This window comes from Hetaerina americana, unplaced genomic scaffold (assembly GCF_022747635.1).
Source record: "Hetaerina americana unplaced genomic scaffold, ioHetAmer1.1.p SCAF_53, whole genome shotgun sequence".
NCBI lineage: Eukaryota > Metazoa > Arthropoda > Insecta > Odonata > Calopterygidae > Hetaerina > Hetaerina americana.
In genome coordinates, this window is record NW_027287128.1 from 1,232,119 (window position 1) to 1,258,045 (window position 25,927).

The 25,927-nt window shown below is 43.7% G+C and overlaps 1 protein-coding gene across 1 annotated transcript in view; it reads right to left on the reverse strand.

Annotated features, from left to right (window-relative positions):
- The window catches only part of LOC139694715 (uncharacterized), a 198,253-nt gene that overhangs the window by 70,212 nt on the left and 102,114 nt on the right, over nt 1-25,927 (reverse strand). The window lies entirely within an intron of this gene.

Genomic DNA, 25,927 nt, shown 5'->3' on the forward strand with positions numbered 1-25,927 from the left:
GCGGGGACGAGAGGACCGCTCGATGTATTCGGACGACTGGAGCTTTCGCTTTCCCTCCGAGCAATTACGACCTCTCTCTAACCCACACTCATCTCTCCCCCGACCCTCCGCCCTGCGTACGCGCTCGCCCCGTGGCGTTGCGGGGCGCGAAGTGTTTGCTCAAATACGAACCGGCTGGTGGGAGAGACGACGGTCGTCGTGGCTATTTAAGGGTCGCTGTGGGCATTCTTTCTCGTCATTAGGCGTTTGCTCCGGCATGCGAAATACAAGTATTAAACGTTTCACTGAAATTTTTCGCGATTGAAAAGGAAACTTGAAACGGAAAAGGCCAGCCGAAGGCAAGAAAACATCGTGTCCATTTGAAATTTAAATCAGGAACTAAATGGCGTTATTAGTATGTTAGAGGACTATTAAATTTTATTTTCTTGGGTCGTAAAAAAAATATCAGTGATGTGCGCCATCTGGGGCGAACGGTGCATTTAAATCCATCATGTTTTAAATCCTCGACGAAACGGGAGATTAATAAGATGACAATTCAAGGACACCATCGCTACTGAAAACAAATAGATGCCATTTTCCTCAGATGACAAGAAAAAAAACCAATTTCATGATTTCGAAGAGACGCTGGTCTTCAAAGCTAGGATTTTTTTTGGGTATTGATTAGTAATGGCACTTTAACAGGCAGTTCTCGGAGGGATATTTTTGAAGGAAAGAGCTAGCCAAACAGACAGTCGTTTCTGCTAATGAAAAGAAAATATTTGCGGAAGGCGGAGAAGGAGAGGACGGGTGGAGACAGAAAAATCTCCTTCCGTGATTAATGGCAACATCAATTCGGCTCAGACGAGGGAGCGGGGGCTTTCATTGCCTTCAACTCCGCCGTGCGTTGTCAACTATAGGTACTCTTGTGTGGTTCAGAAACTGCGTGCTCTCCCTCACTAATGAGACGATTCTCAGAGGTTTGCTTAACCTGGCCTGTTTATCTTTTCCGTAAGCCAAAAACAAAATTCAGGATCTCGTTTCAAGCTCTTAAATAATATCTGTAGTTTAGGTTTGAGGCACTCCGACAGCTGAGGTTATGTCGTACAGTCCATCAGAAAGAAAATGTTTGACGCCATTAGTAACCTTTAAGAAATTTAATGCGGCTAGTCTAAGTCATATTCTTGGAAAACCAGAATTAGCCTCAAGAATGATACATGAAAGTGTCTTTAAAAACTTCATATTCGTGACAGGGAAATTCGTCAAGCCCAATATCCATGTCCGAGGTGGATTTAAAACGGAGTCTTCGTTTGTTTCCTTTGCTTATCCAGTGCTCTTGTGCACTTCCTGTATACCGTGACCTCTGCACCCTTCCCGAACGACAATCGAGGTCAGACCTTAGTCCCTTAAGCATTGAATATATGTGTAAAAGAGAAGGTAAGACATTAAAGAGAAGGACACTACACAGCAAAGTCGTAATACACGCAGAGTGCAGCCAATCAACTAATGTTTCCCGTCGCTTAATACTTACATCTTGAATTTTCAATCATCACCAGACTACGAAAATACCCTATTCCAACTTATCTTTACTCTTTAAAATGAAATTAAAAGAAATACATTTAAAATACACACTAATTCGGGGAGAATCGTTACAATGGTCAACATTTTTGATCACATTTTACAGATTCACGGTGAAATTTACAAATGTTCATCTACGGAGCAGACAAAATGATGCGATAAAATAATGGAAAAAACAGAAGTATTCCGAAAGGTTTAGCCTAATGGAGGGCAAATAATTTAAATTAATTTCAAGGTAGTAAATTACCAAATATTCCCAGTTCACGGACGTTACCATAAATTCGACGGGTGTAACCATAGCATGATCTTTCCTAAAGACCATCTTTAATTATTCTAATGCGCAAAAAAATTCAACCATGACATGTTTTACATTATGAATTCTGTTTTTTTTTCAATACAAAGCGCCGAACGCTACTCCTCTCACGCATTCTCTGTGCTACAAACTCGCAGACATTTTAATCGAATGCTGCGTTAACGGGGCCTAAGAAAAAAAAATAATTCAATGTCTCAGTTTCAAGTTTGAAACGGCTAAATGCCCCGCGGAAAAAAACACCGCGAACACAGGATCACGCGTCGATCTCGCCCTACAACAATCGTTACACTCAATGGGTGCATCCTTCCCCTGCCGCCGGGGCACGCTCATTCATTCCACATCACTGCCTTACGTAACCGATTTCTGCTTTCTGCTCCAATGGCTGCGACCGCCGCCGTACAAACTGACAGTCTCCTTCCACCCCCGCCCTCCCCTCTCGGGCCTTCTTCTTAAACTCCTAAAACGAGGGCATTTTTATGACGAAGTCGGGGGGTGAGTATTGGAGTTGGCGGTTTCTACTTAGTACTGGAACGACACCTTAGCCCGTCCGTCCATCCTGAGGCGCTCCTCGCGCGCGAGGGGGGATTCCCGATGGGGGACGAGCGTCGACGCGTCCCGCAAACCCAACGCCCCAGAGCGACAGATGGACAAATTTTGTGGATGGAACCGGAACAAACCATTTCTTCGAATTGGTGCCCCCCCCTCACAATCCCCTCACCCCGTAGCCGATGGGCCTATCGCCGGGTGGAATCCCAGTTCGATTTCCACTGGACGCAGAATTGAGTGGAATATTTTTTTTTCGCCTTGCAACAGCGTTAGTGGCCTAAATAGAACTAAAGAATAGTGCAGAGCCCCTTTTACAATTCAAGGTTGTTCGAATTCGGCTGAGATCACCCACAAAAATATTGCGAAAAGCGCTTTCTGAGAAGGACTGCTTTATCGCTATCAATGGAAGCAAACTCCCAGTAACAGGAAAGTTAGTTCGATTACTGAGGGCAAAGCTCAATTCTCGCTAAGTCCCAGGACATGTGACGTTATCATATCGGAGTGCCGTCTGAGGTTTCCCATGAAGGTCGAGTTCCACAAAAAATGTCACAAATTTGTTTTTACTGGGTATACGGTGGTAACATTGAACTAGGGACCTTAAGCAGAGATACCCGAATACTCTTTCCTTAAAGCGACCACGTTGTCACACTAGATGGCATAGTGGGAAATAAATGCAATATTTCTAGTCTCAAAGATGCAATAAATTATCAATCTACAAAAATAACGTTAAAGAAGACGGTGATGGAAACTACACATGGCTGATTGTATCTAGGCTACGTTCAAACCTAGCCTAGGATTACCCGCTGTTGAAACTTTTAAAAGACTAAGTACTACCACTAAATATTCGAGTATAATGGCATATTTAATAGGATCCTTCATAAGGATCATATTAAATAAAATTAATCATGTGACCTTAATGTAAAGTAACCCGAATAAAATTTAAAGCTTTACCGCCTAAATATTAATATAAACACAGAGGAGGTTATTTTATGTACTGGGGACATTCATATAAACAGAGGGTATTTTATAATACCAACCTTCCACTAGGCAGCATTAATTCAAATTGTTTCATGCAAACTTGTGTCCTGCCAACATCTACTAATGTGCGACATGGGATAGGAATACGTTGAAGTGATAGAGAAAAGTCACGACGCATACGTTTTATATCACTCGCGGCGAATAACTTCGGAGCAATTGCTCACCAAAAAAAATGGAATGATTATTCGTTACATTAAGCTAACCCAAATTACCGCGAGCAGAAAAGACAGCATATTGGTGAACATGACAGCTGTGCACCAATCTAAAGAGATCGCATCAATTCACTTTGAACGCTTGCAAGTGAGGCGTAGATTTATGCCGTTACAGAATTTATATTATTGCAAATTCACTTCCTCTAGTGGGGAAAATTAATGTGGTCTCATTGTTTTCTAAAACCTTTGAATCGCTGACGCCACTCATTTCGCACGAGGGAATAAGAATAGGAGCAGAAAACTTACAACCACAATTAAGCAGAATAAGCAAAGAAGAAATCGATGACCCCCGTTAATGACAATCCTACTTGAATTTGAATTCTGGCAGTATTTTTTCCATTCTCATGCGTGCATCGTCGTGCATGTGAAACTTGGAAGCAGATGCTACGGCGAACGGCGTTGCGTCAGTCGGATGAAGAACAAGGTGAATCATTCAAAGGCCGAGTCATTCACACTCAATAGCAGCACAGTTATTGAGGTAGGCGACCGACTACTAATTTGCATCACCGGCGGGTGCAGGTGAGGGGTATTTAGGGGGACATCCGGCGTCGGACTTAGTTTAAATCCTCAACGAAATATGGCAAAGAGCCTCTCCCGACAAGCGGAGCAATGCACTTGATGCGGACTTCACTCTTCACACACACAAAAAAAAACATTCATTCATTTCCGAAAACCACAGACTTCCGCTCGCGTGATCCCAGAGCACGCGCACGCGTCGCTAAGCGCGGAAGGATATGCACGCTCACGCGCCGAAGCTACTCCCGCTCTCGACGCCCACCGAACCCTCTTCCGCCTGCCCCCACCCCCACCCTCAAACCGTCCGAAAAACAATTAACGGACGAGACTGTGTGTAGATGTGTGAGTGTGTGTGAATGTGAGTGGTGGCGAGAGTGTTGAAGGATCACCTGTGGAACCGAATTCCATTTTCACGCCAATAAGGGCCGCCGCCCGTCCGCCCGCCCTACGGTTCGACGCCCACAACGGACACCGCAGCCCCTCGCCGGCACTCGAGAGGGAGGATCCCTCGCTCCACTCTGAGGCGGATTTTCTCTCCCTCTTTCGATCGCTCGCCAGCTTGGACACATTCGAACAGGTGCACGATGCCCCGGCCTATCTCAATAAGGCGAACCGAACATTAACTGTTAAAATGAGAGCCGGGAGTGGAATGCATGAAATGGAAGATGTGGTTGTGTTTAACAATGAGCGCAAAAAAATTGTCATGTTTTCCTCGTGTCAGTTAAAAATTTTCATAACGGTCTTCTGACTTGATGGTCGGGTATTCCGTCTCGAACAAAAGCAGAGAATGGAAGTTGACCCATTTCAATAATATTGGTCTTATGTCTTCCTGTTGACTCAGCGCCTATAACATGATAATACTTCAGCCTGTGACCGCAATGGCGTTGGACGATAAAATCACATGGTTAGTCACGAGTCACAACTCGTGGCACACCACACAATGTTGACGTAAAGCCATCCATTTCCAGATTTTTCTGGAGTACTTTTATTTTGTGCGAACAAACGCGAAATGAACTCGATGAAATAAAGCGATACGAGGTGGTTCAATAAGTGCCCGTGTTAGAAGTGAAGAAACCATTTTTTCAAAAATATTTTTTTTATTTTTCAACATAGTCCCCTTTAAGAAAGATACACTTCTCCCAATGTTCCGGCCATTTTTTTAACCCCTCCAAAAATAGGATTTGTCGAACTCTCCAAAATACGCCTCTGTCTCGGCGATAACTTCCTCGTTTGAGCTAAAATTTTTTTTACCGCGAGCCATATCTTCATGTTAGGGAATAAGAAAAAGTCGCAGGAAGCTAGATTGGGTGAATACACGGGGTTCGGCAGCAATTCATAACGTATTTCATGCAGTTCATGAAGTTGACAGCCGGATCAGCTTGTTGTCCACCGTGAGCAATCGCGGCACCCATCGGGCTGACAATTTTTTCATCGCCAACTTATCATGTAAAATATCAATTGCTGTTCCGATGGACACACCCACGGCCTCTGCTACTTAGCGCAATTTCGTTCGTCGGTCAGCGAGAATCATGGCGTGGACTTTTTGAATGATTTCCTCGGTAACCACGACGGCCGGGCGTCCTGGTCGCTCCTCATCAAAAACAGATGTTCGCCCAGGTTTAAATTCGTTGAACCAATATCTAACTGTCATCATCGATGGCGAAGTGTCCCCATAAACAGCATCCAACTTTGCTTTTATCTCCTCACATTTATTCCCATCCACAAACAAAAAGCGAATTACCGAACGATACTGCTATTTTTCCATCTTAGCGAAAATCACGAATCCTGTCTTACTCGAATGGCTGCCAAATACAAACTAACCTTTAAATCAGTCTGATAGATGGCAGCCCACGACGATAACAAAAACCTCCCTCAGGAACGCACTTTGTCGTCAAACACGGGTACTTATTGAACCGCCCTCGTAAGTTTCATGGCGGATTCTTGGTTCATAACGTAATATTTCTTTAACGTTTGTGAGCATAATAGTAAGGAATAGAAAAATTCACGTCACCTTTTAAATACCATGCGAGTTATGCAGGAAAATGCGTATACATCAACACCACAACCTTCACGCTTACTGCCAGGCTAACTTTTCGTTTAAGACTAGAAAATGAGACTTTAACATCATAGAATTGAATATTAGTATGAGAAATTTATTTCTCCCCTCAACCGATCCACGGAAGGCAAGTGCGTGAGAAATTAAACGATTCAGATTCACCACTTCAAGGTTCACTGCAGGAACACCGTTATTGTCTCTCCTGCGACCTCCTATTTCCATTTCGCTCTTTTTCCCTTCATAATCTCATTTTTATTCCTCCATTCCCATCGCTATTAATTATGAATGCGATCTTGGGATTGTAAGTTAAAGATTTTCGTAAATGAGAGTTATTTATTGAATGAACGAACTCAAAATACGATCATAAAGAATCGAATATAGCCACAATTTTGGGTCGATTGAGAATATTATTTTGGAAGCAAACACATTGGATGAATTATCTTTGAAAAGCGCGTCCATTCATCAGTTTTTTTTTCAAATGTTAGGAAAACGGTAATACTGGCAACGTTAAAGGAGAATATTGCTAACGAATTCGAATTTGAAGCCCGAATCATGCAATATCAGAAGCAGAACTGTGATTGGTTTCGAATATATCTTTATTTTTTTCGAGTCATCATCTTTTTATCGCTTCTATTCACATCTATTAACTGATAACTCACAAAATCGGAATACTGAGATAATCTTGAAGTCATCTTATAAAGTGGAAGATTAACATTTTTATTCTTACTGCAATTTTCTCGTTCTATTATATAAAGCCTGATTCGGTGGATCTATCCAAAGGAATCAACATGGAATTATTACACTGTATATTTTAATAGCTCTATCACATTGAATATGATCGCTAACAGTGAAATAACACTGTGATTCTTTTGATGGGACTTGATGACTCACCAGTCAAAATATTTTGTTTGAGAATCCTCTCTCTCTCTCTATTCTGTGTGAAAGCTTAATTTAATGATTTATATGACTCACATTACATCTTCCCGGATACCTTCCACCAAAAGGAAAAGTTTGATCTAAAGCTTGTAACGCAAAAAGGGACGGAACATTCGGAATCATTATACTTTACGGCCGGAAATAAAATTTTGGGGTACGCCTCACACCATATACCAAAGGGAAAAAATATTTTTTTTTTACTTTGGCTGTAATACCTGCATTCCAAGATGCACGGATTGTTGCAGTTGATCGAATATGGAATACACTTCACAGCAGAATATTGAACAAATGATGTTCATCAGGGGATTTAAAATTTTGATTCCAGAATTTCTGCTGCTGCTTTTTTAGGCTTGGCCCGTCTTTCCACTCCCTTTTATTTCTCTTATCCATTCGGAAGTTTTGCGAAACCGTTAACGGTTAGTCAGGAGAGCACATCCTCCCCATTGTGCGCAGAGATAAAAATGCGCTCGCATATGCGATGATACGCGACCGCGTGAATGCCAATTCATCGTGGTGGCTTCCCTACTGAAAAACCAACAAAATGCGCATGCAGATGTAATTACCAGTTAGCGCTACGTGCACCGAGTGACAAAGGAAGCGTGCGATTGCGGAGTGTGGCGTCTTTCTGGGCGTCCGCGCAGTATTTATCACCACAATCCCTCTCGTCTATCAGCTGGTTAGCTCGTCTTTAACAGTTATAATGGAGTGCACGCGGGGGGCGTTGGTTATGGGGATAACTTCGAATAGCATAAAAAAATATGTGTATACGACGCATTGTAGTTAGCGGGGCGTCCATTGCTTTTATGTCCCGGAAACATCGTGGTCAGAAGTTTGAGGTGCTCAATAAGTGGCTTTGCTTCCGTTCCAATTTCACGCTTACCGGACAAGCTAACCGTCGCTCAGAGCGTGGCTCCGCACTCCAACCCTTTGCCTCGAGATGAGAGACCGTGGGGCACAGTTCCCCCCTCTTGTCTTCCGCCTAGAGCAGAGACCACGGCTAATGCTCATCTCGGAAAAATCTCCTCGAACGTTTCCCGCCGACGGCCTCGAACTGAAGTGTGACCGCGGTCCGAGGAAGTGTGCTCCGGTGTCATTTGCGCCAAAGTTTCACAATGCTCGTTGTTGAGAGGCAACAGATTCAGCCAATTGTATGGTGGGATGGGAAATTCGCTCTTATTGACTGCAGTGGCCATTGCCCTGATCCGTCTTGCGGGAGGGTCCGCAGCCCATCAGCGACGGACTTCATCGCTGCCTGCGTAGAAGGTGCCTTTACATACACATTCATCCTGCCTGGCAGAAAGGTTGTAAAGAGAGTCAAGCAATCAAACAAAGATACTAAGTAGTATTTCAAGTCAATTTTTTCTTGACAGCACAACCCATTACTGGCATAGATTTCGTATCTAGCTCTGCATGACCTGTCTTGCTATGGTTGAGGTCTGTCGTATGTGGTTGTGGTTCATTTTTGTTCTATCCTTTTTCGTACTCGTATAACAGGGAACTATTTTACTAGGTGAAAGTGGCACTTGTATTCAACTAAGTTTTCCATCAGCGTTTATCTAAATGTGCACGTTTCTCGAGGTTTTTATTGAATGTTTCATTCCCTTTTGCCTTCCTCTCCCTTAACCGTTACCAATCCCACCTGGTACTTGCAACCTCTCCGTCACACACCTTTTTGGTGGATCGCGGGGTATTTATGTAAATGTAGATTTATGCCTTCGATACGATATTTGTAATAAATAACCAAATACAACTGCCAGCAGATGATTAATGGATCTGAGAGTCGAAAGAGGAGACGTAAATTTTATATATTTTACTGTTGAGCATGGAAAATTCAAACTTCATTGTATAAACTTATAATTTACTTGTATATTTTATAGGAACCTAATTATGCACAAAAGAAAATCGTATACAAGATATTTAGTCCAATGTGCTCTAAGGTATTGGACACCGAGGCATCTATAAGAATGAAAGGGTCACAATTTTCAGCATTCGGCTATTTGACGCTCTTATTTTTTCTACCGGAAGGAAGAAAAGACTCAAGGAAAGCAAGTCGATGAATTTAAAATTTAGTATTTCTCATCAATCGAAATTATTTATTCTCAGAGTAAAGAGGCCAGTTCCGTCTTCGTTTTTTATTAAATTATTACTCTTATCTATTGATTCAGTCAGTAGTACTTTACTGACCTAAATAATTTGTTAATTGACCATATAAATAAATGTGTGCAGATCATAAAGTAACATGCGAATCCACAATGCGAATGGGACAGAATCAGATTTCCTAACTGCTTGAGCTTTACGTATTGGGAAATATTAGGCTTGGTAGAATTAAACCCCTCCTCCAAATTACTAATAACAAAAATGTATTCATTACGGTCAATCACCATATCCACTTCAATTCATTGGATATTAGAGTGGAATGAACAAACTCCAAAAAGAGTTATGATAAATACCTGATCAAAAAGAAACCAAACGAGTCATAAGTTGCGGCAGTTGCCACGCACTTAAAGAAAGCAACACAATTGTGTCGAAAAACGGCCAGAATTTTGGCTGATCCAGGGGGAAATTCTCAGATCTGATAGCTATCCTATGTTTGAGCGTCGAAAAACTTGTCGACGTTTTTCACAGTCGCTTGAATGTTTCTATGGAAAGTTACAGTAAAAATCGCAACAAATTAATCAGCCAGTGTTTCAAGCTTTTAATATAAGGATGGCTGAAATATAAAAAGTTCGAGGCATATAGATCTGCATTAGGCACGCAAGTCCGTGGATGTGTCGACACGTATTATAACTAAAAAGGTTACTGTTAGCAGTCAATAAATTTAAAGTGACAAGTAAATGTAAAAAACGTTGGGTGATTAGCAGTGATAATTTGGTATGAGAGGTTTCTTTGATAATAACAAGTTGGTGAAGATACGTTTCATTTCGTCATATGATGTTTCATCAGGTAGTAGAGCTTGCTAATACCAAAAACTCATCTTCCAAATGCCAATAAACAAAGGCATTCATCTACTCTGGTGACGGATATGCCAGTGTATTGCAGTAGGTACCACACTAAAATGTTGTTGAGAACATATAAATAGGCAGAAGTTTGTCCAAAGATTCTCCGCCTATAGCAGCATGAATGAAAAGCAGGCAAAAAACAAATGGAGAATAAATCGTCCCCACCAAATCACCCGAGATTACGAATTATTTCTGAACTCAAAGATTCTAATACGGCCACTTTGGCTTAGTGAAGTTTTCGCATAAATGCAGCGAGAACTTCCTCAACCTTAACATCCAACCTCCGGGATGAGTCTTCCGCAAACGCCTCCACCTTCGGTCAGGGAAATTTTTTCTCACTTAAGAGACCATCAGACCGTTCATGCACGGGCCATTTTCAAATTAAGAGTACGACTATGCCGAGCAAAAAAATATCTAAACCTCAGCATAAAAGTGGCGAAAAAACTAAATCCAGGAATTCAACGTAGCCTCATTTAATATTTTTTTCCATCTCTTTGAAACTAGCTTCCTCCACTCTGATTGCCTTTCCGTTCCCCAAATAAAGGGGAGAGTGGCGTAGGGGTTTTGGATATGGGAAGGGGGTTGGATAGGCTTTGGAGCGCCATATACTCCCGAGCACCGTAATTAAGTCCCTCAGTCGACCCCCACTCTCTCCCCCCTCCCCAACGCCATCATCACTTCCCATCCCCTCCTCCCTCTCTCCATTAAATCACGCACAATAGACCGACTCCCTCACGTCATATTTCGATGAGACACAATGGATGCCGATCTCATTCGAAGGAGTTTCAATTAATAGAACTTCCGTACTTGTTGATCCCGGCTGTTGAAAAAAAGAAGGGTCCCCCATTCATATCACGAGACGGGAGCGGGGGACGTGGCTCCAAGGGAATCAACGGCCTTAGAGGGCTCCTCTAAAGGGAGGAATGGTGTGCGTGGCAGAAGAAAAGAATATCTAGATATATCCCCGGGAATCGGAGCAATATCGTCGGATCCTTCCTCTCGCGAACGGGAAGATGGGTGTGCACGTTTGGTCTTCCACCGAAAAGAGATAAATAAGGTGGACCCACTGCTGTAACCGAAACGCTCTTTTGAATTTCGTCCCAGGTAGAACGCCGAAGGTCCACTCGTAGTAGGTTTTTCGTCATACCAGGAAATGACCACAGGACGATTTCCATCTTGCCCAGAAGGAACTGGGATAAGTTCAGATTAATATTGCTAAGTACTTATTGCTGCTTATCGAAAAATAAATGAAAAATAAATTGACACTATGACACACACCATCGCAGGCACCCGCAAACACCTGCGCAATTATCCTTCTTCCATTCGGTTATTGGGAGTGGAGTTGGATCACTATAGGCACAGGTCTGAAAGAAAGAATCAACTTTACCCCCAACATTTGCGAAAATAGGTATGCTTGAGGCGTAATATACTTAATTGCATTGTTTGCGTGTCCATGAAATCTCGCTTTTAGCTCTTTCGCGTTTACTTCTTCATTAAATTCCACGGTGATTTTCAACACTTAGATTGGTTTGATGAGTGAAGATGGAACTCACCTCGCACTATAACGTTAGGCGTGTGAAATTCACACACATTTACGTTAAGGGATCTCATTCCATTCCTTGTGCCTGCCTAGCATTTCCCCCCGTAAGAGCTGGAAATCAAGAATACACACCTTTGGTGAAGCCTGGCGTGGCCCAAATCATCGGAATTCGAACCCAAATCCTCCGGTAAGTTTCCAAACGTTCTAACATCTAGACTGTCATATCCCGTTAAAAAAGTAATGAGACGAAAAAATCTGCGCACTGAACAGGGAGTGGACACCCGCTTAAAATATATCTGCAGGATGGAATTCGTGCCCTCCCGTTTGGTCTCCGTGCCTTGATTATTCGCGAAACACGAGTTGTAGGTGACAGATCTGGACTATTGAACAGCGTGTATGCATGCAATCCCTTGACTTATCATTATTTGTCTACTACGTCATAATGTAATTCCCGCAGAGATCGCCCTCGTCATGAGCTATATATATATATATATATATATATATATATATATATATATATATATATATATATATATATATATATATATATATATATATATATATATATATATATATATATATTTATCTCCACGCCCTTCTTGGCCCCGCCCGATAAGCTAAAATCCCTTTACGGCATTTTCGCCGACGACGGAGAGGATCTGAGGCGGCAGACGGCGGCGTCGCCCGACAGACCCTTTTCCGACGATGGGCGGTGGATGATTGGTTCGGGGAGCTATGGCGAGGGGAGAGAAATGAGGAGAGAGCTGGGTGGGTGGAGAGGTGAGGTGGGCACGCTCGTGCCATAACTCTCTCCCGCCACTCCCAACCACCGCTGCTTTCTCCCCTCCCGGCCCCTCTCTTCCCACAGACGCTCAGGCGACGACGTCCGATGGAGTTATAAGGGTGGGTCTGGTGGTTCGGAGGGAGGAGAGGAGCGAGAGGAAATGCGCAGATGAGGGAGACGGGGGATGGTTTTGTTGCGGCGGCGAGGGGAACAACGGTGTTTCCCGAACGGAATGAGGTTCGGTTGGGGGAGGGAGTAGTAGTGGCGAGGGGCGGGAGGGGGTTGATTGTTGGGTTTGGGGAGGGAGAGAAAAGGAGGCGTGTGATGGAAGGAGACGTGGAAAGAGGAGGGGAAGCGGTGGGCTTGAGGGAGGAGGATGGACTAGGGGACGGAGGCCAGGGGTCCCCCTCCTCCCCCTACTCTGACAGGTACAACCGATCAGAATTTGAGCTAACGAACCGATAATTCACCGGACTCTTTTAACGAGTTTTCTTCTAATTTATTTACGACTCAACGGGAAATAAAACACTCCCCGCCAACTCTCCCGGAGCGTTCTGCAGCATTTCTTTTTTCTTCCCCACCCCTCCCCCTCGACACTAGTTACATTCAAATACGTTCGTGATAATTAACTGTTGTTTTCCTTTCCCTCCCCAAAGGAAGCTCCGATTGAAACCGGCGTTTTAATTTCCATTGGAATAGTCGAGAGCGGCAAAGAACCGGCGTCAGGCACTCAATCTGTTCAAGAAATGGCCTTTCACCGTATAAAACGATGGAAATGGACATCATGTGAAACAAATTTAATTTGCGATCGAGATATCTTTTCATAGGCTGGGTCTTTTTGAGAGGCTGGGTTTGGCGGAGAGAGTCGATCGAGCGATGGGAAATCAAGATTCACAATGTTAAGAGGGTAAGAGATGGCAGAGATACAACAAGGGTAGCTGATGCGGTGCAGCATGGGGTGCAAAGACGGGGTAGATACAGTGCTAAGCGTGTGCAACGGCGAGGGGGTGATAAGGTTTCAGACGGAGAATGCAGGCTCGTGTGAGAGTGAAAGGAGATAGAATGCTTAGATAGCGCTGACACAACGAGAACATGGAGATAAGATAAGGTAGCGTTGGGAGGTTCTAATTGCATGTGTGAACTATAGCATCGGTATGAGTGGCGCTGGATAAGTTGGAACGAAGGAAGTCAGCCCAGTCTTGTGGATCATTAGTCTTAAACTTGGGCAAACGGGACGAATAATCACTCTTTTTCCATAACAATTGACAAAGGTATGAGCATGAAAAGAGTGAAGAGTGACGCAATTAAAGTTCGCGTAAGCATACACAAACCTTAAGCGAAAGTTTTACGATTGAATTCGGATTCATCACCGTGTACTTAACAAAGCAGATACATAGATATACGTATACGCACATATTTGTGTGAATTAGAATGTGGGATGTTCCCATGTTTGACCACCTGCATTATACAGGACTTCCAACGACGGTAATTATTTGAAACAACCCCATTTATACCTATGAAGTTTAGAAGCCTTTGGGAGAGGGGGGATGCTATACTGGAGAATAGAACGGTGGAGCATTCGCCACGGAATAGGAAAGCAACCGTGCCAATTAATTCCGAGGGACCGCACGCCACAGTAATGGAGGAGGACGATGGTGCGTCGACGCCGCTAGGCAGGCACCTCCGGAGTTAACGTCGAGGGATTGTGGGGTGCCGGGACGCAGAAGGGGCGCCGGAGGGAGGTAGATGGTGGAGAATGGGGTGGGAGGCAAGGGGAGGACAGGAGTTGGGGCTGGGGGGTTCAAGGAGAGAATAACGCGGTGAGAACCCACTGACTCTCACTATCCCCCTCACTTATGACCCTCCTCGGCACTTCCATTCCCCAAAACCCCCGCGAGAGCCTCCTCCCCCCCCCCCCCCCGCGCAAGCCCCCGAAATGGGAAGTGGGGGGAGGCGAGAGGTGACGAGGGGGAATGGTAGGGTTGGTTAGGTTAAGGGCCAAGCCCACGACGCTCCGTGGCAGGAGGAGAGAGAGAGAGAGGGAGGGCGGGAGAGAGACGGAGTGGACCCTCCACCCCCATCATCCGTTCCCCCCCTGCTTCTTTGTTTCGGAATAAGTTTAGTTCGGGCTCTCTACGCTCCCCGACCGGGAAATATTTCGGTCCATTTCCTCCGCACCGGGGCGGACTGAAATGGAATGTGAAATGTTGTTCTGCGGGGCGGTGGTGGGGGATCGAGGGAAGCGACGGGCGTCACTTGGGGTGCATCGCTCAGGAGAAGACGTGGACCGTGGCCGTAGAATTCATGCGCTGCGACCCCAAGGGTCGTCCATCGGCCAACCCCGCCTCCGGCCACGCTAGTCCCAATTTAATTTCCTGCCTGCGTGAGGGGATTCATTTGCACGCGCTCGTGGTCTCGAATGTGATTTGGATTTAATGCACATGTCTTTGAGGACGCAAGGTATTTAGCATATAAAACTGACCGACTTGAATCTGGAAAGAAAAATAATTTGCTGAATGCGCTTAGCTAACTTTCGCTGCAAATTAATACATGCTGCGTTGAGTGTACGAGTTGCACCTGTGTGCCACTTTATTCCAAAATGTACGTAGGACGATTGAAACAAAATCTTGAAACCCTTTCTTACCGCGGTGAATAGTTTTAAAAATATAGAATGAAACCATAAATAAATAATAGTCCGTGAAGGCAATATCTTCGTAATCGATCTCAATAGGGACCATCATCGAAAATTTGGCGCGATAACTTAGAAAATTCTAAACCCGTAAATGAAGGAGATTCTAGCAGCCACAAAAATATCCATCTTAATCAAAAATGTTCCCGGACATTAAGAATTTTAAGTTTGCTCACCGAATACTTAAATTATTTGGCCGTCATAAATACCAGCTAGTTTTCCTTTAAGATTGCCTCGCTTTTGAGATCGTTCAACTCAGTTTCAAAGAAGACCGTCTCTTCGAGGAATTCAATGAAATACACTAAATGATTTTGTTCGAAGTGCGCTCACGTGAATCGGTACTCCCATTTGGATTGATTTCGCAATCTTCTCAAATGTGTGCTCGGATTCAATCTTCCAATCGGGCGCCGTTACCGACCAGCAATCATAAGCCTACCTTAATTTCGTTTAGCCACAATTCCATTGTGAGACGTCCTCATTGAAAACCATAACCCCTACGGAGGGTTTCTCCCTCCCGTGTTCCTCGTAAGCAATTGGGGACTGCCATTGTCCCACGCCCGCGCCACCCCGGACACAACAACCAAATTCCGCGAATTTAAACGTGAAAGCCTCATTAAGCATGCGACGAACTGGAGGAGAAGCGCACCAACTGCTTATTCCAATCCGAAATCCCTCCCCCATAGCACACACACACACACACACACACACACACATACGCGCGCGCGCGAACAAAGCTTTTTAACGTCTTCTCCCCCCTCCCCCCTTTCATCCTTTTCCCTCCCGACCATTCTTTAAACTCTCACCCCATCCTCCACTTCCTCCATCAACTTCCAGTCTGTCGCCCGCCCCTCTTCCTTTCCTCTCCTCCCACCCACGCATCCATTCCCCCTCCCCTCGCCCCCTTTCTTCCCTAGCGACCAATTCCGTCGCTCATCTCGTGGAAGCCAATCTCCCCCACCTTCACTTACCCCCGGCACTCTACCTCTTCCCCCACTAATCTCCTGCTACCCCACTCTCAGCTTCCCTATCCCCCACCATCTCCCATTCACACACAAACACACACCATCCACCCCAAATCCACTCTCCCCATGGGGCCGTGCGATTTTAATCCGAAGGCGACGCCCCGCCACGCACCACTAGTATCGAAATTCCTCCTCCGTGTTGCCGTCGCTGGGTAGCAGACAGACGCGTTCCATCGTCGCGGCTGCTTGAGGACCAGTATTGAAAAAATATTTGTTGCAAACTGGTGAATATAGAAATGCATCGATTCATCTGCCGAGGAAGGTCTAAATTACCCAATTTCAATCATCATTCAACAACCGAAAGCTAAATGCTGTCGCTAGAATCATAGCTTCCAAACTAAATTATATTTAATGTATTCATTTTAGTACCCTGCAAGCCACCGCTACGGTGTGTGGCAGGGGTTGAATATCACAGGCTAATTTTGAACCGAATATGACCCTACCACGGTCGGACAATGTTATTCTGATCTCTTATCGTTCGTGGAAAAAAATGGCATCTTAAATCTATCTATCCTACACTTAATCTATCTAATTTAATTGAGTTCTGCCATTCTCTGCATATTGTGGTATTTGTCTGCTCCCAATCTGCATGGGTGTCATCTAAGTATCTCTTCCCCTATCGCTCCTCTCTTTCCAGAGATATGCTTTACCTTCTTTACTTTATGCTAATAGGTGTCCTTCCAAAATCTCTCCGATCATGTTTTACAATTAACATTCAATGTTATTCCATATTTTATCCAATGCGTTATAATATGTTGTTCAATCGTTATGTTTCACGGATACGTTATTGAATTCACGCAGAGTAAAAGATAGGGGAATGAGACTATTCAGGACGCTACATTTAATTCTTAATGACGTGTTCATGTTCGCTTCCATGCTTTTTCGTGAATGCATAGAATATTTTTCATTCCGCCTATTTCATACTGCCATAGTTTATAATTTCCGTTGGGTCTAAATGTGGTGTCTCCCGGTGTCTCAGACAGGGTGGATGTCGAAGGACTTCGAAATTATCTCCGATCAACATCCTGTGTGGACGCCAGGATCAACCTCTATCTTTCAAAATATCATGCATCGAAATCACATATCATGGATGGAGGTTCCCCTCGAAATAACAGGCATCCGAAATGGCAAGTCGAGGGGGTCGGACACATTAGCATTGCATTCCGTCAGCATCACGCATCGACAAGAAAGAAGACGGTCAACGTCGTCAATCGACACCGGAGACATATACGTTATGACACCATCCGACGACTCTCCCATCTCCACGCCCGGCGCTCTTCAGCCTACCACAGCCTAATCCAAGAGCTCGCTCTCCTCCCTCCCATTTCCTTGGCCCACCCGCTCCCGCCCCTCGCATCAATCCCCCCTTCCCCAACTCCCGCCCCAGCTCTCCTCCTCCTATTCCTCTCTCCTCCTCGCACCTTTCCCTCATCCTCTCCTCTCTTTACCTCCATCTCTCTCCTCTGTTTACATCCTCCTGCCCCTTCTTTCACCCTATCCCCATTCGGAACGCACGTTTCACACACCCTGCCGTTCACTCGGGGAGACTGGGCACAAAAAGTGGGAAATCCGGCCTCTCAAGAGAAGATCATAGTGCGATTGAATATAGAGAGAGATCGGCGCCTTTGTTCTCTCTGCATGCGTGAGACTGTACCGTGAATGTTGGTGGGCCAGCGAGCGACTCCTAATCATAGGCCCATCCCTTCCCGAGAGCCTAACCCCGTGGCGGACTCTTACGATGGACAGGGATCCGTTCACAAATAATTCTTTAGGCCAATAGACCTACTTGGTCTCCATGTTGTCTCCCCACTGCAGCTCAGGACGTCACCGCCCTCATCCTCACATTACCGCGGTGCAATGACATGATATTGTTTCCGCCCCCCCCCCCAAGGATATCTCAAGAACTATCCATTGTAACGAATAAGAATAAGACCTTAGTTCCACGAGGCTCTGGATATTTGTCTCCCTGATTAATAAATATAACACGCATTTTTTTGCTGGAAATTCAAAATTGATTTTGAACTGTTATTCCCTCTTTAAAAGAAAAGTCCGGAAAAATCTATTCCGCTGCCTAGGTTTTAATTTACAAAGCACATCATGAAATTTATACCCATGGGGAATATGGCGGTACTGATTTCACTGGAGGCTTAGAGAAGATCACAAGACAGTGTTCATTATATTTCACCAGTGGGCACTTTTGTTTTTTTCGACGTCAGTCATGAAAATACTCAGTAAGCAATAAAACGGTTTAGTTACATTACAGCTGGATGAAATAAAGAAGGTTTATGTCGATAGGTAGGCACAAAAAGAGGAAGAATACACGTATATCGTGCAACCATAATACACTTACAACTCTCGACTCGTTAGTGCTAAGAGAGCCCGTTCCGTCTGGAGCTTGACGTCATTTACGTATGTTACTGAAGAGGATGTGTATGTTTCCTCCCTCCTCCTCAACCTCTTCCTCCGGTCCGGCTTCGTGGCAGCCACCCATTTCCCAGACCGTCTCGTCCAACCCACGTACCTCATTATTTCACCTTCGTAAGGCAACTTTACCATTTCGCTTGTCACTTCCCATTGATCAATCATTTTGTGATTATGACGTTTTATATCAAGTCACCGTCCCGTAATTTTTATTGCCTCTCCGGAGACTTGTCCCGCGTCAAAAATAAACATCATCCAGGGCATATCTTTAGTTCCCGTAAGCCTCAAAGTCCCCCCAGCCCCACTACCTTTCTCAGTCATTCCCGGACTCGCCTCTCGTTATCCTGTCTCCCCTGGTAAACTACCCATTCTCCAAATGCTCCCCTCACCCTGAATACATTTCCAAAACTCCCCGTCCTCGTGGATCCAACATCTACCAACTCCATCTCGCCTTCCCCCATACTCCCCGTCGTCTTTTCCACCCCCGCCTCTCCCTCCCTCTCTCGCTTGCCCCGCGTCCCGCTTCGATCATCGTCCTCCTCCGCTCCCTTTCCCCCCACTCGACCCCCCTCCTTCCCCACTCTCACCACTCCCCCTTCCCACGCCCACCATTCGCCCGCCTCACCCACTAATGCTGAATTTTAAACGCCCTGTGGATTGTGGGGAAAGAGTGAAAGGAGAGGGTAGGAGGGACGGAGAGGGAGAAAGGGAGATAGTGAGGAAGGGGGGGGGGGCGGAGAGGCGAAAGGATTGGGGGAGACTCTCCTTCACACACACACACGCGACGGAAATGAAGTTCCGCTTCGTCTCCGCGCCGAGGGGGTGGGTGAGGGAGCGGGATTGAGGCGCGGGAGGTGGGGTTGGGAGAGGGGTGAGTCCGGCCCTGCCCATTCAGAGTCGCCGGGCCCTCGGACGTCCCTTCTTTTCACCTCCTCGCCGTTATACTCTCTTCTTTCTCTCCCTTAACCCTTCCCCCGCCGTCCTCCCTCCCCCGCCACCTTTTCCCCCGCGACCAAGGCCTCCTCTTGTTCCCCGCCCCGACTTGCCCTCCACGAAGACTTCTTCGCCTTTGCCGCTCCCAAATTGCAAATGACCCTTTCCACCTCCCTCCCACGCTTACCTTCATGTACGCAACCCAACATTCATTGATTGACGGTCTAGAGAATAGCGCATTATAATTCCCTGATGTTTTACTTATTGCGTTAGAATTTTTAATCTTTAACATCGATAGAGTAAGGGGTAACTTTTGGGTCGATTCTACATGTAAAATTAAAAATACAGCCTATTTAATGATTTCAATCCCAAGTTTTGCCCTTTGAACGCTTGATATAATCATCATTGCCCTTTAATTACTATTAGATGAGAGCAGGAAATCGAAATATTTGATGATAAAACAGTCAGGGGGGGGGGGTGAAAGTTCCTTTTTAATTGAATAATTTCTTCCTTTCTTCCTTTTTTTAATCCGTCTTCTATTGTTTTCATTATTTATCTCAAAGGCCAAAAATGGCTTCCGTCTTTCATCAACGAACTATTTCAATCTTACTTAAAATAAATATAAGAACACTGGGCCATCTACCTGTATTAAATAGATCTTCAAATTCATTCCATAAAATCTTAATAATACATTCATTTTATCAAATCTTTATATTAACTGCATAGTTATTAACCACTAAACATTACTCTATCGCGCTTATCCGGTTGCTAAATATAGCTGAAATAAAACCAAAGCAAGGGACAACAAAACATTTGCCCTTAATGGAAATGAAAGTCTACGACACCACTCCGGAAGTCACTGCTCACGCTTAATAACCCACAAAAATGCAACCAACCAAAATATAAACGAAATGGTAAGAGTTAAATAATTTTCAAGAGTATTTGACTCTACAGTTGCTGCCTCTGTAAAGATTCAGTCAGTAGTAGTTTCCAGTGTTTGAAGAACTCTCTCTAAGGACATGATATCCTATTTTGAAATAGTAGCTGTCCATTAATCCATGCATAGGATGACGGCATACATTCATTGAGAAGTAACTCTCTGCAACCAGTTAACAGAGGGTAGACAGCAATGAAATATTTTAGATTTTAAATAGAAAGAAGTGCTCTCCATTTCGTTAAATCATATGTTATAGATAGCAATTGACGCATTTCATAAATAGGCATAGTGTTTTCAAACGTGTTTAAATGTCATTCGTATTTATAATATGACATTTATCCCTTAACCGTGCCGCTGAACTCCTTAAATGAAAAAAAATGTAGGTGTTAATGAATCAAATCAATGATAACAGGTCTTCCAATCCTTGTTTGTAACTGCTAATGGCACATTCTGGAGGACGCTTTTGCTTCCTGTTCCTTTTTTTAAGATCGAACGCTAATTGGTGGCAATACTCATTGAATAATCCGTCGATTGTGTGGAAACTTAGCTTACCATGACTCGAACAACTCTGAGCGACTTCAAATCAATTTCAATACAAATTACAAAAAAAATACATCTCAATTTTGACGGAGAGAAATATTTCACAACAAAAAATAAGGGCCATTAAATTGTAAAATGAAATCACATAACAAGACATGTCTCCAAACCGGATTGGATACTTCTCCCTATCATTCCTTACTCAGCGATCATAACAACTTGAAATTCACGAAGGCGATCGGACGTCCTTAGGGCTCGAGCTTGACCTTTGCGTTCAATTACTGAAGCCTACAAAAGATTTTGCTCCACCGACATATAAGGCGCGCGGAAGGCACTAGCTTCTCCCGTCATGACTTCAAGATGTTTTGGTAATTCGAAGAGAGGAGCGAGTAGGTGGGTCCCACTCGACGGGAGAGAGTGCGGCGAATTTTTACGATTCCTCGCCGGGCATTTTTGGACAAGAACATCTTCCGCCCTTCTTTTTATCCCCCTTCAGGACCACACGAGCCTTCTCCCCCACGTCTCTCTTCGGCTTCGTCCTCTTCCTCCAGACTATTCATCACTCCTCCCTCTCTTTCCACACACATCCTTCCTTCGTCTCCTTCCCCGTCTCTTGTATAGGACGGAACCCACACCAACACCACTCGTCCACCCGCTTCCTCTCGCCCGCACCCTGTTATATCTCCCTTCCAACCTCCTCCCCTTCCCCCTCCTTTACCCTCCATTATATTCCACCCCTCCCTCTCCAAACACCCTCCACACCCCTTTACACCATTCTCTTCCCATCTCCTCAAGCACTCTTTTTCTAGCCACGTGGCTCCATGCCGGACGGGAGGTTCAGGGTGTGGGTTACTTGCTTGCCCCTCCGACGATTCCGTTCCCCCCTCCTCTCCACACTCTCTCCCTCCGAGCTTCTCATCCCCTTCAGAGCACAGTGATCTCCATACATAGTCCAGCGCTCTCCCCTTCCAGTTCTCGGCGCAAAAAAGAAAAGGGTGCCGTGCTCTCCTTCCATGCATCTTTTCCTCCCCTTCCAATAGACTCCCGCCACCCATCTTCATTCCACCTCCTCTTCCACCCTCCAACTCCCTCCCCTCCCTCTGCCTCCTTCTCTTTCTCTCAGTGACCTATGACCGAGGCGATAGTTATCTCCTCCCGAGGACCGTTTTTGTCATAAAGCAGACGCGGGGAAAAAAGATCAAGCGTAAGTGTACCCGATCCTCTCCCTCTCACTCCCCCACCCTTCATTCCCGTCTTCGAGGGTTTTTAGATTGAGCCACTGGTGCTGGAGATAAGAAAAATGGGGAAACCGAGCGGGTTGGGGGGGGGGCGGAGGGAGAGGTGGGCGAGAGCGGCAATGTTGTGTGGTATTGAGCTGTGCTCCTCCTGGGCATCTCCAAAATATTTTTAATTTTTTTTTGCTCCACGTGGGGGAGGGTGAAGGGGGCGGGGTCAGCCAACCCCTTGGGCCCTGAGTGAAGGAGCCTTCTCCATCTTCGGTCTATTTTTTCCGTCGTCTCGAACTAGGTTTGTGGATAAAGATGTCGATTAATGCTCTGCTTCCGTCCGTAGAGGGCATCTAGGATGCTTGGCCCATGATTCCCGATGGTTGATGGGGATAAACTTACTCCAATTTATAAGTCGCGGGAGGCTGCTGTGTGTGGAAGTGATGGCAAAGACGGATATTTCCAGATTAAAATTTACGGATCTACTGTCGGAAAATTTCGACGCACACCACCCGACCTGTTGAGTCACGCGATTCAGAAGCGTGATATTTTCATTCAAAGCAAATACGACCGTAATTTTCTTCCATATAACAACTCAATTATGACCGCTTCCAGAATCACTGCCGCCAACAGAGGACCCAAAGGCTACCCGGAAGTGAAATTTCAATAACATCCATTACCTACCCACTAAATAAGACATTTTATAAGCATCACATGACGGAATTAATTTTGTTGGGGCAAGATTGGAGTCAATAGGAAAGAGGGAACGTCATCCCTTCTTGCAGTTTATTAAATGATTTTTTAACTGCTCATCGAAAAATATGCATAGCGTTACGCTCAACCCTTCTAGCGTTCCCAAAGTCAACTCTGGGAGGGGTGAGCTCCCTAGACTATTATTCTTCGTGGCCGAGTTTAAAAAGGATTATTTGTTCTTGCGCGAGCGTTGTCAAGAGTGTTGAAGGGGAACATATGGTGAGCAACTGAATGCACTGACGAGAAAGAACCTCTCCATGAGGGCAAAGAATGGAAACGAACGAATTTATGAGTAAATTATCCTGCCAACGCTGGTTTTGTTGAGTACTTGAAGTACTTGGAGGAATGAAGATAACTAGTTAAATATTACTCGTAAAATTAAAGCTATTTAAGCCAATAGAGATCTTAGAATGTGTATGTCCTATATTGAAAATATATTCCTTCATTTTAAATTCCAACGATTCTTAGAAAATCTGAGAATTTAATTCAGATCCCAAAAGTTTAGATCATGCTTGTCTACGTGTATTTTAACTAATTGTTATTGCCTGAATGCATTCAATTTTACGATTTTTAAGTGAAAAAATGCCAGTTTTATTGAGATTGCTTATAAAACGAGGGAGAAATTCGCACTGAAATTCTCCGTAAAATATAATGCAAGAAATCACGAGGAATGTTAACACTTAAAAGCGTACGTCACTGAATGGCTCTTCCCTGACGTATCACTTGAAAATAAGGAACAGGGCAATCAGGAAAATTGTATATACATTTATAACCAACTTATTGAAATTCCAAACCATTCACCCCTATGTAACTCTGCAGAAATGGGCGCGGAAATGTGTCTTTTTTAAAAGTCCGTGAAGATTTCCAACATCCTGTGTGATCCACCCTAAGCCTTAACACTCCGTGAGGAGGAAGGATGAAGGCCATAAAGCTGCCTCTCTGTGTCAACCCGTCTGCATGTCGTAAATTTTTATGCCCGACTTTCTGAAGAAATAAATAGGCTTCTTTAAGCCATCGTGTTTAATTTGAAGCGCTACGTACTACGACTTCTCCGACCGAGGGGAATCGAGCAAGACGGGCGTAGACGAAACAAAACCGTCGTTGTGTACGTGGGACACTCTTTCAAGGGATAAGTTGAAATTAAGGTGAAGGCAAGGAAGGAGAGTTGGCTAAATGGCGAATAACATAGTGTTTGCGTAATTTGGAGTTAATTGAGTCACTCAGAATTTTTATGAGAGCAAAGGATGAATGTTCCTACGGCGTAAGAGTGAAATAACTATACTCCATTAGTAATCCACGGCTGCTTGACTCACTTCGTTTTATTTTGATTCCATTAGAAGTCATGTTTTAAATTTGCGTCACAAATGTGTAAAAACTATGCCGTGCAACTTATCTACTAGCTAAATGTGATTAAGGGTCGTACATGTTTGACCTAACTCACGCGGATGGCGGTGAGTCAGGTTTTCGTTAATATGACCAACCCTATGATCAGAATTCTGAATTTAAATTCTGAAAACCAACGACTCATCCCACTATTGAAATAAGAAATGGAAGTTACGATGCTATTTAGAGAACAAATAAAATTTTGTGGGCATTGAAATTCATATTCAAAAAAATAAAAAGCTAACAGTGTACAAGATGGTTTGTTGTTTCACAGTAGTTGTGAAGAAATCAACTGACCATTTGGCTAAAATAGTCGTTGTACAGCGTGACAACGAAAAAAATTAACCTTATTTCGTGAGATATTTTACTAAGAGCAAACTAATGTTCAAGATGATTGAAGTGGTGGTTTTTATGGTGACGATGCAATTTCGTTGAATAATGTAACATGTCAATGCACAAATAAAGTTCTTGGCAAGATAGATGCACTGAACTGTCGTTCTGCTCAAAGTTATCAGATACATTATTTGGCAAAAACGGGAAAATATTATTGATAAAATGATTTATCTTTAAAAATATTGATTGGATATCAATTAAATAAGCTCATTGAAAGAACGGCTAATTTTTTCGGTCAAAAGTGTAGGTCAAATATGAAAAAAAAGATATACACATATACATTCGAAAATATATACATATATATATATATATATATATATATATATATATATATATATATATATACACATATATATATTAATATATATATATATACACATATATACATACATACATATATCTATATATATTTTTCAATCATTATTATTAAGTGGATCACGTGAACTCAACATATTTTAAATTTAAGTCTCCATCTCTGATATCTACCTAAATATGACTTACCTATCATATTTATTCATGCTAATTAAATGCACCCTGAGATAGGAAACTAACAAAAGAACAATGAAAAGTGAATGTTATGAATTCGAAGAAACCCTTAATCGTACAATCACATACGAAATATATAAATGCCTTATAGTGCGGGCTGGTACGATAATTGTAACCAATCCCGTTATATATAACGTAAGTAAAACATAATTGCTATGGCAACTGCTTATTAGTTGTTAGGATTCACTTTTGGGTCATATTAAATAAAGAAATTTCACAGTTCACTATGTTGAAATAATGAAAAGACATCGCATTGAAACTCTGCGTCGACAGCTAATGATTAGAAAATGTTAGGTCCAGAGTAAGCTCACGATCGTGTTCTCCACTGGAATTTTATTTCCATGGTATCTTGGAAAATTGAACAAAATTATAAGCAGAGTATTTTAATTTGTGGGAAGGTTAAAAAGATAGAAATATAAAACACCATTATTAATAATAATGACTGCCGGCGACTACGAATTTAAAATTTTAAATCTATTCATAAAACGACCACCAAATTGATCCGAACGACATAAGCGGTTATCAACTCGTCTCGGAACATTTAGACTTCCATTATCTAGCCAGCACTGGGTTTAATTGTAACACAACACGCT